Source organism: Scatophagus argus, chromosome 1 (genome assembly GCF_020382885.2).
Source record: "Scatophagus argus isolate fScaArg1 chromosome 1, fScaArg1.pri, whole genome shotgun sequence".
NCBI lineage: Eukaryota > Metazoa > Chordata > Actinopteri > Scatophagidae > Scatophagus > Scatophagus argus.
In genome coordinates, this window is record NC_058493.1 from 22,696,547 (window position 1) to 22,709,734 (window position 13,188).

The 13,188-nt window shown below is 39.8% G+C and overlaps 1 long non-coding RNA gene across 1 annotated transcript in view; it reads right to left on the reverse strand.

The window, feature by feature from the left end:
- Positions 1–13,188, reverse strand: part of LOC124061033 — a 63,025-nt gene that overhangs the window by 20,687 nt on the left and 29,150 nt on the right. Inside the window, exons 4-5 of the long non-coding RNA XR_006843672.1 lie at positions 2,067–2,263; positions 1,927–1,946 (exon numbers count right to left, since the gene is read on the reverse strand). This is a non-coding gene — a long non-coding RNA (uncharacterized LOC124061033). The remainder of the gene's footprint in view (positions 1–1,926; positions 1,947–2,066; positions 2,264–13,188) is intronic.

Sequence of the window (13,188 nt, forward strand, 5' to 3'; positions counted from 1 at the left end):
TGACAGGAACTCTGTCATCACTGAACAAAGTATTCTGCTGGTTTGGTTAGAACTACTGGGTATTCTGAAAGTGTTCTCTGTGATGTCCTCAGTCTGTGCAGGCATACCAGGTATCTACGTCTCTGAGGTACTGAGTAGGTTACGTTGGGTTAGACTTCACACTTAAGGGTACTCTGTGGAGTGAACAAACACAGGTGTGTTTATAGGCAATGTTTCTCAGCAAGGAACTGTGGGCATCCTTCAGGTACAGACGCCTTGAATGCATTTCTTTCCTTTTAAAGCACTGACTCAAGGTCCACTTGTAGATGTTTTTTTTTGCTCCCACTGTACCTCGCAGTCTTCCTCAAAGGATAAATCTTCTTCAGTTGTCATGGAGATAGCTTAGTTGTCATCACATAACAGTTGGTTGAAAGATGGCCACAATTTGTCAGATGTGAATTAGCAAATTAACCTTTTATTTTGAATGTTTTGAATCTTGCACTGTTTATATTCATGCTTATATTGATTACCAGGTTTTCTATGCATTTGTCATGCGGTTTCTTTGCTTTGCAAGCTCACATACCCTCCCCAAGTTGACTTAGCCCTCTTCTGCTTGTTTCACACATTCATCACCTTTCATGTTTCATGGCTTGTGTACACAAAACATTAACCTGCTCATGAAATCATTTTACATGTCAGCAGCAGAGGTCAAAACCTCCACGGAGCATCACTTTGCGCACACAAGACGACATTGAAGAACAATGTCTGAATTGTAGTTTTTGCCAATGTAAGTCTGCATCAGCATCTGGTAACCTTGTACTTTCACTTTAAGTGAAAATTAGTTATCTTTTAATCATTCAGTAAGCTATATGCAGGTTTTTACTGGTAGTTACACTATGAGAGGGATAACAAAAACGGAGTAATGACAAATCTGTTCACGGCATTAAGTATTGTCTTTCCACCTTGAACTGTACTGTATATCTTAGTCACTCTCCTGCACACGGATGTATCTTTCCCCCTCATACACCCGCACACACACACAAACACACACATCCTCAAATACCTCCCCAAACTCACTCACTTCTTTTGTCCTGCATTAGGGCTGTTTTATTTCATTTCATCTCATTGTTATTACAGGATTATTCATCAGCTTGATTTGGTTATAATTCACGTTGTGTCTTCGCTTGTTACTTTGATCATTTTTATTGTTGTTTCGTCTGTTTATTGTTTGTTTCGAGATGTTTTTAGATGCCCTTTGGGTTTTTGTCTCCCACACATTTATTATTGATTACATCTCTCCTCTCAATGGTTTTCACCATCATGATTTAGGGCTGTTTTTCTGCTCCTGCCATTTCTCACTGTGCAAATATGCTAACCTGTAGCCATTCTTTGAAGATGTGTCGTTATTTTTACTTTTTTTTTTTTTTTTCACAACAGCCTCTATTTTTAAAAACAAATAAATATTACAAAGGGTGTTTAACTACAAATCTACAGCACAGTATACGTTTGGTAATCTAAAAATACATCAGATTTTTTCTTTTTTGAAATCTTGCCTGTTCATCAGGCTGCCTGGCTCTCCAGTTGATCTGGAGCAGAAACTATGTTCTTGTCATCCCTTTTTGGTTCGCTTCCAGACAGAGTGCCGCTAATGACTGCTGCTGGTTCCATTCACAATCAGCCAGGATGATTAGGACTGTGACCTTTAGCAAAGCCAGATAATTCAGAGCTTAGTGATTTTTATCCCCCTCTAAATTCTGACAGAGGGAGAGAGAGAGAGAGAGAGAGAGAGAGAGAGAGAGAGAGAGAGAGAGATATTGGGGCTTATCAGAAAGAAAGAGAGAACAGATCAGAGAAACACGGTGTGGAGGAGAGGATGAGGAGAGAAATGAAGAGGAAGAAGGCGTGGAGACACAGATGAAGGGAGGAGGATCACACTGTGCTACTCACCCTGGAGGCACTGACATTATCTAGGAGAGACAGGCATCAGGGAGAGGGAAGGCGATGAAAGGAGAGGGCGGAGGAAAAAAGTGGATTAAAGAGGAGTAAAATGTAGCTTCTGACGTTCTTCAAAAACACCTGACATTTACCTGGTTTTCTTGTGTTTGGGCTGGACAAATGAAGTCCAGTAAAGGCCACCAGTCGTCTCTCTCTCTCTCTCTCTCTGCAGCAGGAATGTTGTCTGTCTGCTGGGTTCACTCCATTTTCAGTATACTGAGCAGATCAATCACTGAGCAGAATGAAAACGTGTTGTTTCTCAGGCCCAATCGATTCCTGCAAACAATTTCTGTGAATATACAAGTATTGAATGACTGAGATTAGATGGAGACCAGACGGGTGTTTCATGAACAATGCCAAGGGTAGTCAGACATGTTGATGACAATCTACCTTTATCATTAAGTGTGATGCGATACTCTGTGTTAGACTGGTTTCATTAAACTGACTTACGATTCCTCCTGGTAAGGCCTAATGATAGTATATTTTGTTGTGACAGACTTTAAATACACAATGAATTTATATTTTCTGTTAGATTTGGCACAGACATTCATGTCCACCTCAGGATGACCCGTAATCAGTTAGGTGAGTTGTTAATCCTTAATCTAACACTATCACCAGGTCAAAATTGTAGTTTCTCCAATTCTTTGGTTTATGACTAAATGCCTGCAAAACTAATGATGTTCCCATAAGTCTCACCTATAATTTTATTTTCTTTCGAACTAATTAGCAAATGTTAGCACGCTACCATGCTAAACTAAGAAGGTGAACATGGAAACATCAGATCTGCTTAGCATTAGCGTCTTAGCATTTTTATTGTGAGCATGTTAATATGTGGCATTAGCATTTAACTGAAAGCAACACTGTGTCAAAGTACAGCCTCAAAAAGCTGCTGGGATGGCAGCAAAATTTTGGTCTTGTTTCACCATAGCCTCCAAAATTGATGACAGCAACAGAAACAAATCAATAATGCCAAAAAGGGTTGTATAAGAAAAAATAAGGCAGTGTTGTGTGGCGTGATCCTGAGTGTGTTTCATGAAGCTGAAAGACAATAAACAGACCAAAACACATCTACCCTCCCTAAACTGGTTTTGTGAAATGGCCCCAAATCATTATCATGTTTCAAGAGAATGAAGTTCTCAAGCCTCTGCTCATCCAGCTACTCATGTGGAAAACCTGTTGGCCCTGCGATATTTTTTTTGTTGTCCATTACAGTAAATTGCGTCATTACTAAATGCGGGCAGCAAAGTTATTACAGCGTACATCATTAATTGCATGGTTAAGTTGAAAGACAGCCACCTGCTGACCTCCCAACTCAAATTCAGATAACACTTTATTATAAACAGCCACAGTCCATCCCCCAATTAACCATCCATAATCCATCCAGGTCTGCTAAATCAGCACTATGGGTGGTTCTGTGCAGGAAAGCAGCTTTACCTTGACTTACCGGGGCAAACATCATTTCATACTGACTACAACTCAGTGGTTTGAGACCCTGTCAGATGCCACACAATTAGCCTGTATGGCAAACTGCCAAACCTGCACCGTGTGTGTGTGTGAGTGTAAGTGTGTGGACACAGGTACAATTGTGCATGAATGCGTGCCCCCCATAAGAAGAGCCTGCACTCCACAGATAAATGTTGATTATCAATCTCAGCTGTCACTGAGAGGAGCAAAACATGAAAAAGTGGGCAAATGGCGGAAAGGACTGAAGAAACAAGAGATGCTGAAATACAGTTTCACATACACTATTGTTGGCCTACATGTCATTCTATCAGGAAGTAAAATGCTCCAGGGTTATTTCAACCAACGAACTGCAAGATGGTCAGACAAATTAAGGCAGAGGTGAACACATTCGCGGTCAGTTGTTTCAACAGTGTACACTCAGCTGAAATGGCTGCTGTTCTACATTTGTTGTTGTCCTTCAGCAGAACAGACACATACACACACACACACACACACGAATTGCAAGACGGCTAACAGGTACAACACTGAATCACTGAAACCAGCTGTTCTATGCCGAACACTAACATTAATTGCCTTAGACATAAAGAAGTAAATGCAGTTAATTTCCCTTGTACCAGTGACACCTTGACAAAGAGACATACGGGTGGAGAATTTCTGCATTAACCACAAGGGACAGCTGTCATGCAGGGAACATGCATTTGCATTTTGTCAGACAAAAAAAAGAGAAAACAGTAAATGCACAGCAAGGACAGACAAAAATGTAAATACAATACCAAAACAAGCCCGAAATAAACATTTAAATATAAACATGCATTAAATACATGTGACACTGATCAGCTTTATATTTTGCACTTCTGTCCTGTTTTGATAAAACTTTCTTGTATGGACCCAATCTCTCCTGTTCCCCTGAGTCACAGAGTCCTGTATTTGACACAAACAACAAAGTTACAAAGAAGATTAGGGAGTTAGTTAATTGGAGCATACTGTATATTCAACAGCAATATCTTAGGAGACTTAAATACCAGAGGGACAAAATAATAAAACTTTCTCTTGCTTGGCTTGAAATAAAATGCCTCATGAAATCCTTGCTAGAGTTGCGCACTCTTTTGCTGGTGAACACTAATCTTCATCTTCAATCTACAAAATGCCTAAAACAGGTATTTTGCCTTTTTTTAAGACAATTTATATTTGTGTGTTGAATGCTCAGGTCTTTACAGCTCCCCCTCCTTGAGCAGGCATCGCCCACTGTGTCTCCGCACCAACTCTGCTGTAGTTTTTGAAGTGTTTTTGAACTGTATAATTGTGACAACACAACCTTATGGAAGTTGTGACGGCTCATGTGAAGACACAGATTCTGAATACCATCTGTGGGCATTTCTTTGCAGATTCATCATTTAAACATTTTTTTATGGTTTTAAAAAACTGCCGTCTCAAAATGCTTTCAAATCAAAATGCATTTGGTTGTTCGACATTCCACATAAAGTACTGGTGTTGTCTTTTATAGCTTGGTTTATTCTTAACTCCATCAGGATGTACTGTGTGAGCATGCTCTTGTGAGTGTGGGGTATATTTCAGAAGAGAAGCCAAAGGAGAGCAGAGTCAAATATCTGTGTTGACCTGCGTATGTGTGGGATTTGTCTGTGGTGTCTGAGTGCTGGCCCTCTGCCAGGTGCAGCAGCCCACACAGTGAAATCCGAAGAACGCCGGTCCCCAAGCGCATATCACCATTTCAATAATGCATGGATTATACATTCAAAATCAATCGCTATTGACTTGTCAGGTGCAGCAAAGTAAAGTTAGAGCAGAAGGGAATGATCTAATTCAACTTCGAAAACTACACTGTGGGAAAGACAAAAAAAAGTTTCAGTTTGTGATTTTCTAAGAGAAAAATCCGCTACTGCCCCGAATCCCTTTATCCCCTTAACTTCTCTCCCTTCATCTTTCAAAACTTGGTGGAATATTGGGCCAACTGGCCCAAATTACAAATACACATACTTTCTTTCCCCTGCTTGCATCTAGCTGTGCACATAGATTGAAATTCACTGGTTTAGAAATATCTATGACTGAAATTCATCCTCCTCCCAAATACAATGTTGGCGAATGAAATTTTGTTTGTGGTGCTCACAGCGTCGAAAGATGATGCAACAGAAAAAAAAAATGTGTCAGGTTCTTGAGATAATCTAGAGAACACAGTGAAGTCACCCAGTGTGACGGGGGTGGGGTGGGGGCTACACTTCGGGTGAACTGGGTCTCTTAATTAACACAATTTCTAGACTTCCCCAAAGAATGAAACAAGAGCGCAAACAACACCCCGTAAAACCATCAGTCCATATCTAAAATAGGAGTACTGACCATATATTGTTCTGACAGGTTAGCATACAACATGTGGAATGTTTTTGGTTCTACATTTTCAAAAAATGACAGTGCTATCACAGCAAAGAATTCTGGGGAGAGGTCTGCCAAATTCTCATGCTGAAATAAGAGCAGTCAAATGCAAGTGCATGTACAGTTTAAATCTATTATACATATTATTATGCCATATAAGCAGATATGAAAGTTGAATACTTGTATAGATTATAAGTACAACAGCTAAACATTCATTATTTTAGAGTGTGTCTGTGTGTGTGTGTGTGTGTGTGAGTGTGAGGCACAGAGCGGAGAGAGGATGGAGATGTTAATGCAGTTGACACCACTGGTACGGCTTTGTCTTGAATCCAAATACATGTGGTTCATTAACCTCTGACACATGATTGGTTAAAGATGGCTGTCTGCTGCTTCGTTACAACCATTTCCTCCCAATCAGAAGCTGTTCGTCCCCTTTCCAGCAACTAGCTAGTTGTCATGGTGAGATTTCACCGCTTTCTGCTCTGATCCCAAACCTTCCCCATTAATGATAATTTGGACTATTAGTTAGGGAATGCCATCTGGGCACTTTAATTATCCTCTTATGTTTCCCAGCTTCTCTTTACCATCCCCATCTTTTCCTAGAGCTCTTTTCTCTCATGTGATATAGTTTTAAGCAGATGGGTGGATCTGAGGAGGGATAAAAGTAAAGGAGTGCTGAAAATAAGAGACAGAGAGGCATATTAAAAGTGATACAGAGCAGTTAAAGAAATCAGATTTGAAGAATTACAGATGAGAAGATGAAACTGATCTTTTTTACCCTTTACCTTGTTTCCCCGGGCTGCCTGCTCTGTTTGCTTCTCAGATGATACGCAAACCATTTGATAATTCCAGTACAGGCACTGTGAATTTTTCACATTACAACCTGTTTCATTAAATGTGATCCTTTCATTTCATTTATAAATCTTATCAAATATTTGTTTCAGTCTCAGTGAATAAAAATCTGCTTTTGTATTTTTTTAAATAGTTATATTTTATTAAGTGTCTCGCATAAAGTACAGTCTCAGTGATGCTGAAAATATCACACACACACACACACACACACACACACACACACACACACACACACACACACACACACACCTCAACCTAACCTTAGAACAAGTCTTCATCCTAATATTTAATGATTTACGTTGTGGGGACTTGCATGTTGTTTCCATAAATAAGCCAGGTCCTCACAGTGTGACAGTGTGAACACATTTTTGTCCCCACAACTAAAGGAATATGCGCGCGCACACACACACACACACACACACAGAGCTGTGCTTCCATTATATCAGAGGACATCACACTGACTTCCATTAATTTCATGGAGAGAATTTAATGATTTATGTTATGGGACCTCCAATGTAGGACATTCCAGATCTTCTGTTTAATCATTTTATTCAGCAGGACTGAATACTATTAGATTATTTCATCTTACAATGTGGAAGAACAATGTGAGTCAGTGCATGAATTGGTACTTCTCAAACCACTCCACCACCAGAGCATCCTCTGATGACCGATATGTTCAATATCCAGGCAGCAAATATAACAAGGAGAGGTTTTATTCAGAGTTTTATATAGATGCCTAATTCAGCATTTGACAATGCAATGGTACATTCTAAATAAGCATACTTTATGGCTTGAACTAATACAAAGGAATTTCTTGGCCTCTTTGGGGTTAGCACAATAAGCTGTAAACACAACATAAGCTTTTTTTTTCAGGGACAATATGACTTGCTGTAACAGGAAAATCACTGGTGTAACTAATATCATTAAAGTCGGCTCAGTTCCATTAAAGTGTCCCAGTAAGCCGTGACAGTGACCCAGCATGTACATGCACATGTAATTTTAGTCTTTTTGCCTGCTTTCCTACTTTGACGTGTTCAAATGAAATGTCTATAAAAAAAGCCTGTTTTCAGATCATAGCCTTATAAAGCTGATATGACAAACATGCTGGTGACATCTATTACACACAGAGCAACATTTGTACTGGGGCACAAGTATTGCTGAAGCATTAAGATTTCCCTTCACTGGAAGTCAGGGGCCGAGCCCATCCTCTGAAAAGAGCCCCACACCACACCTGAAAGTCTGTCCCAATACTTTTGTCTATATAGTGTATGTTCACTTGCTAGTTGCTTACTTAGTGCTGAGCAGGTGATGTAATGTATTCTGAGTTATTATAATGTATTCTGAGAGCTTTTGTTTGATTGCTGTAGGTGCCTACTGCTGAAAATGAAAGTGAATGAAATTTGACACTTTATCAAAACAATGAAGTTTTGCACTGGACAACCAAAACAATGGGCTAATAGGCGCTAAGTCGCTTTGTACAGCTGAGCAGGGCATCAGAGACAGTGATAATCATTTGTATGAACAACCCCTTTTCGAATTATTCATAGTTTCTAGAGCAAGAGTGTGTCAAGAAATATACTTTGACTACACTTACAGCTTATTATTGGCTGTCAAAGTGTACCCTATCAAGAGTGCAAGAGAGCAGAAATATACAAAAATACATTGCGAGTATGACGTGATATAATCCAATTCTTCAGTACTAAAAAAAAAAAAAAAAAGAAGATAATATCTACATGGTAATGAGTAGGTCTCTCTGCCTCTCTTTCCATTTCTTCTTCCTCCTGTCATGTGTCCCAACCTTCTTTTAATTCCTCGTTTCGCTGGCGGCACGAATTGAACAGTTCTGTTTGAACTGTCCAGTAGTTCAAGAGTATGGGTATAGTTATAGTACAGCTTTACTTTCTATGCTGTGTTTAGGACGAGGGGCATCAGCACCAAATTGGACAAGAAGAAATAGAAGAAGCTTGCTTAATTTTAATACAGGCTGAGAAAAAAACAGCCATACTGACTCAAAATCAAGGTAACAAGCATGGGTGTACCAGGGCTGTCCTCTGTCCCGAGGCCTGAGACACTTGTCCTTTCTCCTTGTGCACAATTGTTTTTTTTTTTTTTACAACTAAATAGATTGGAGGGGGGGACACAAGTGGATCAATATGCTGTTGAGGAGAAGAAGGGAATGGAAGTGATAATGCGTACAAGAGAGGAGAAGGGGTTTTAGTGTTTATTTGAGCTGTTCTGTCAGCCCTTCAGTAGCTCTCAGTAGTGATTTTTATTCCAGTTTTATGCTGCCAGGAAGAAAACAACAGTTTTTCTGCCATCTTTTTCATTCTGCCAAACAAACAGCTGCCTGTCAGACACACACACACACAGACACACACATAGCCTTCAGAATATACTGATGAATTCCCCTGGTTGAATTATTGCATATGCCAATCAAATTCCCTATTATTCTTGTGAGTTTTGCATCTTGTCACAAGAGGATTTGTTTTGTGTGGGAGGATGAGGCAATAATGTTGCCATTTCGTCTCTTTTTTTTTTTTGTTTGTGTTTCCGATTTAACATAACCTAAACCTTTCCAGTCTTCCTATTCTCTGTCTCTATATGTTTAAAGCATTTGATTTTTTTTCCTTCACTAGCTATCCTGCAAGCAATGGGACTAAGGGAATGTTTATCTGTCTGCCCACTACGAGTGGGTCATGTACATCCATGAATTCTGTTGTGCACGAGTGTCTCTCCTCCCAAGTCACACTGTCATCACATTGCACATCTCTGTACTCTTGCTTTTCTGCATGGTGACACTGCTGACAGTCCCACAAGACCTTCCATGTCAGAGCTGTTTCTACCTCTGCAGATCGCTACATCATTGGGCTTTTTTTTTTTTATTATCAAAGGAGCAGGCTGTACCGTTTTCAACTTGGCCTTGGATCCTGAAAACATAACTGACTGTCACACACTCTTTCACTCACTCACACACATTCCCTCAGTGGCTCTGCTACATTATACAGGAAAAGAAGTGAAGTAAAGGGACTAGAACAGGTAAAGAAGACAAAAATCACAGAAGTCACTCACTGTTCTGAAACTAAGTCCTTATTCAAATAGAATTAGGTATTTTGGAAATCAGTGCAGGGTTGTGCGGAGGTGTGAGAGGACACAACTGGAAGAATATCAGTGATTGGTCCATGAACTCCACCTGGATAGCCTCCAGTTTCTGGCTCTTGGCTTAGGACATCATCATTCTTCCAGAGAGTTTTCTGCATCCACAAAAAGTGTACAAAATATAGAAACATAGATCACGCAATGCAACAGAAACTCGAGCAAGTCATAAATGGCCTGAACAGGTCTGATCAAATTCCACACTGCCATAGCCTAAGTGTATTATTTATAATGCACAACTCGGTCTAAATGCAGCTTAAGAGAGCAAAGCTGTCCACTGATCCACAGAGCAAGACAACACACAGAAATAGAGGAATGTCATCAGCGAATAAAAGCACCTGTGTATGGCTGCTTTTTTTATGGTTTGACAGCTTTAGAACATCTCTGTGTACCTAGAGGACTCATCTACTCCCTCTGCTGGGCTTATTTTCATACACAGTGACTGCATGGCTCTTCCCAAGGGGTTTGGCTGCATCTGTTTATTTACACTAAGATGGATATAGAAATGGACTGGCTCTGTCTGTCATACTGGGAGCTTGATCAGAGAGGGGATCCTGTTTTGTTTTTTTGTTTTTTTTTTTAAGATGTCTGTCCCTAAGGACTTGAGACCAGGGGCTATTTCTATGGCATTAATAGCCCCACTAAACTCCCGGGGGCACAGTGATGTGTAGGGTGAACGGGACTGGAGAGATGAAAGAAGAGAGTTAAGGCAACAGAGGTTTGGATGAGGTAAAGAGAGTGAGAAATCTCTCTGGCTGACTGGTGTGGGGATGGGGTAAGGTGGTGGAGGATGTCTCAGTGAAGCTGTGTTTCTGTTATTAAAAAGGGGGTTGTGAGCTAAGTGTGGCTCTGGAGAAGAACAGGCAGAGCCATATCTAAGGGTTACCAGCTTAAAAAGGCATGTTTCAATCATTGCTGCTGGCTCCATTGCCCTGCCAGAAGGCACTGCTGTTGGCATGAAGGTGTGAAGGAGACTGTGTGTGTGTGTGTGTGTGTGTGTATACAATGTTTGCATGCACATGTTTTTGTGTTAGCGTGACTGGCTGTATTTTTGGCAGCACATGCATGGGTCTGCCACAAACATGTGGCTAACCAGAGAGTTTTTGGGATTCAAATCATCTCTTGAGCAAGGTCATGAAAACAAACCTGCTAGTCTGAGGGCAGTGTTAAGAGACTGATTTTGTTTGTTTCTTGCAGCTCAATGGTTATACAGTATCTGGAGCAGAAATGCAATCAGGCTTATTTGTGTCCTCTGGGGCTGTTAGTGAGGAATGTTGTCATTCTGTATAGAACAGAAAGAGCTGGTTTTGCCTGTGATGGCCTGATCATTTACATTGACACTGATGACGCCATTAGCCAGCTGCTGGGAAGCCTGTCAGACACGAGACAGAGTTGCAGACACAGAACAACAAGTCTCACGCTCTAAAACACAACTCCTTCCTTTCCGCTGTGTCTGTCTTTAATGTTAGTTTGTTCAACAACGTAAAGGTCAGGACTCAATGTAAGTAGTTCAGAATTGCCATAAGAAAGGCTTGGCATTATTAGCTGTGCCAGTTTAAGAGCACAAACGAAAGCAGATGTGTAATTTTCAAAATGCCAGAAGAAACGGGCGATTCTTCTCACTGCTGGAGGGATCTCCAGCTGACTGTTAAATCAGGAAAGGACAATTTATCTGTTTACACATAATAAACAAATGCTCGGGTAATTGTTTTTATTTGAAGGATAATAAAATGACAAGTGTGGTCGTAATGATATTGTCTTTCTCCAACACTGCAAGATGATAAAAGCTAACTGAAAAACTGCTGGCTGAAGAATTCTGTGACTCTTTTCAAAACAATGTCACACCTGCCCACCACATTCAGTTCGTACATTGCAGACATATGAAAAGTGAACATCACATACTTTTCATTGCTGTGTACCCCAATCTTTCCATCATCTGTTATATGTCAGTGCATCAAATACTGCCATTGTCACGTTAGAAATAAAACAGGACGTTAAGAGTTTATTTTGCAGTAAAACAAATACACTAACTTAGGAATTTACACAATCAGCAATTTGAATGGATTTGAATGTCTCTGTGAGTGGAGACAGATGGAAAAGTATTTACGTGCCAATGTCCTTAAAATCAATTGGTGTCTAAAGGGGCAAAATTTGCAAGTCCTCCAGGGTGTCATGTTTCCATCTGAGCTGATCCGAGCTAGAGCTGCTAAATACAGATCCTATTTGATGGGGAAATGAATAGCAATCATACCCTATTCCACTGATGGGGAAAGCCAGATGTTAATGGGTGTAAGTGGGTTTTTTTTGCCCAGTGTCAAAGAGGTATGAGACATGTTTTTTGGGCTGCATGGTTTTGGTTAATTTCCTGCAATGAAAAGCCTGATATTCAAGTATCTTACCATAACAGCTTAAGCTCTCCTGTCTGGGATAGACAGCAGACAGGAGATAGACAGTATCCAAATAGTTGCTTAGGTGAAACTGGCAGTGGCTCACAGAATCATATGCTCTGTAACAACAGTGATGGCCTTTGTGTCAAATCCGATTTTGTTCAGTATACTGAATCCTTAACCAGGTGACTGAATGCACATTGTGGGGATGACTGAATGACTTCAGATTTGACAGATTTCATATGGTAAGCCAGAAGTCAGACAAATGGACATTTCAAGTCATCATCTCCTGTTAGACAACCTACCCATAATATATGACACATTTCTTTGATTTTTCTGTTCTTTTTTCTTTACAGCAAAGAGAGAAAGAGACACACAGCAGAGAGTGAATTCTTTCAGTGTCCTGGCACTGAAAGTATCTCTTTCAAACAAAGAAGTGATAGCATAATTACCAATTGTAGGCATCTGCAGTGAACAAGAATGACAATCAGTAAAATGTAGGGAATGCTCATACCACATATAATTATCACAGTAATTATTACTGAGGTCACTGCAAATCTGCAGTTCACATACTATTAGGGGTAATGGATGCTTTAATGAGAAGAACTCACTTTGTGTCAGGTTTAGCTTAGTTTAGTTCCAAGTGGAATAGTCATGCTTTAACATTTTAAAGAAGAAAAAATTAAAATAACATGATACTTTTCATTTCTTTCTACTTCAGTTGACATTAAGCTTATTTTTTCAGCTTGTGGATATTTATATTGTAGACATTAACACAACTTATGGCGTGTACAACTCATATACTCAAGGGAAATGATCATTTTTTGGGAAATAAGCTTATTCATATTAGATGAGAATTAGATAATAGGTTGGATATCACTTGAATCAGGACAGTAAATATGAATTTATGAAAATTAGCTTGGCTAAGTAATAAAATCCACCTATTTGTAATGTAATGTCATTTCTGTGATGT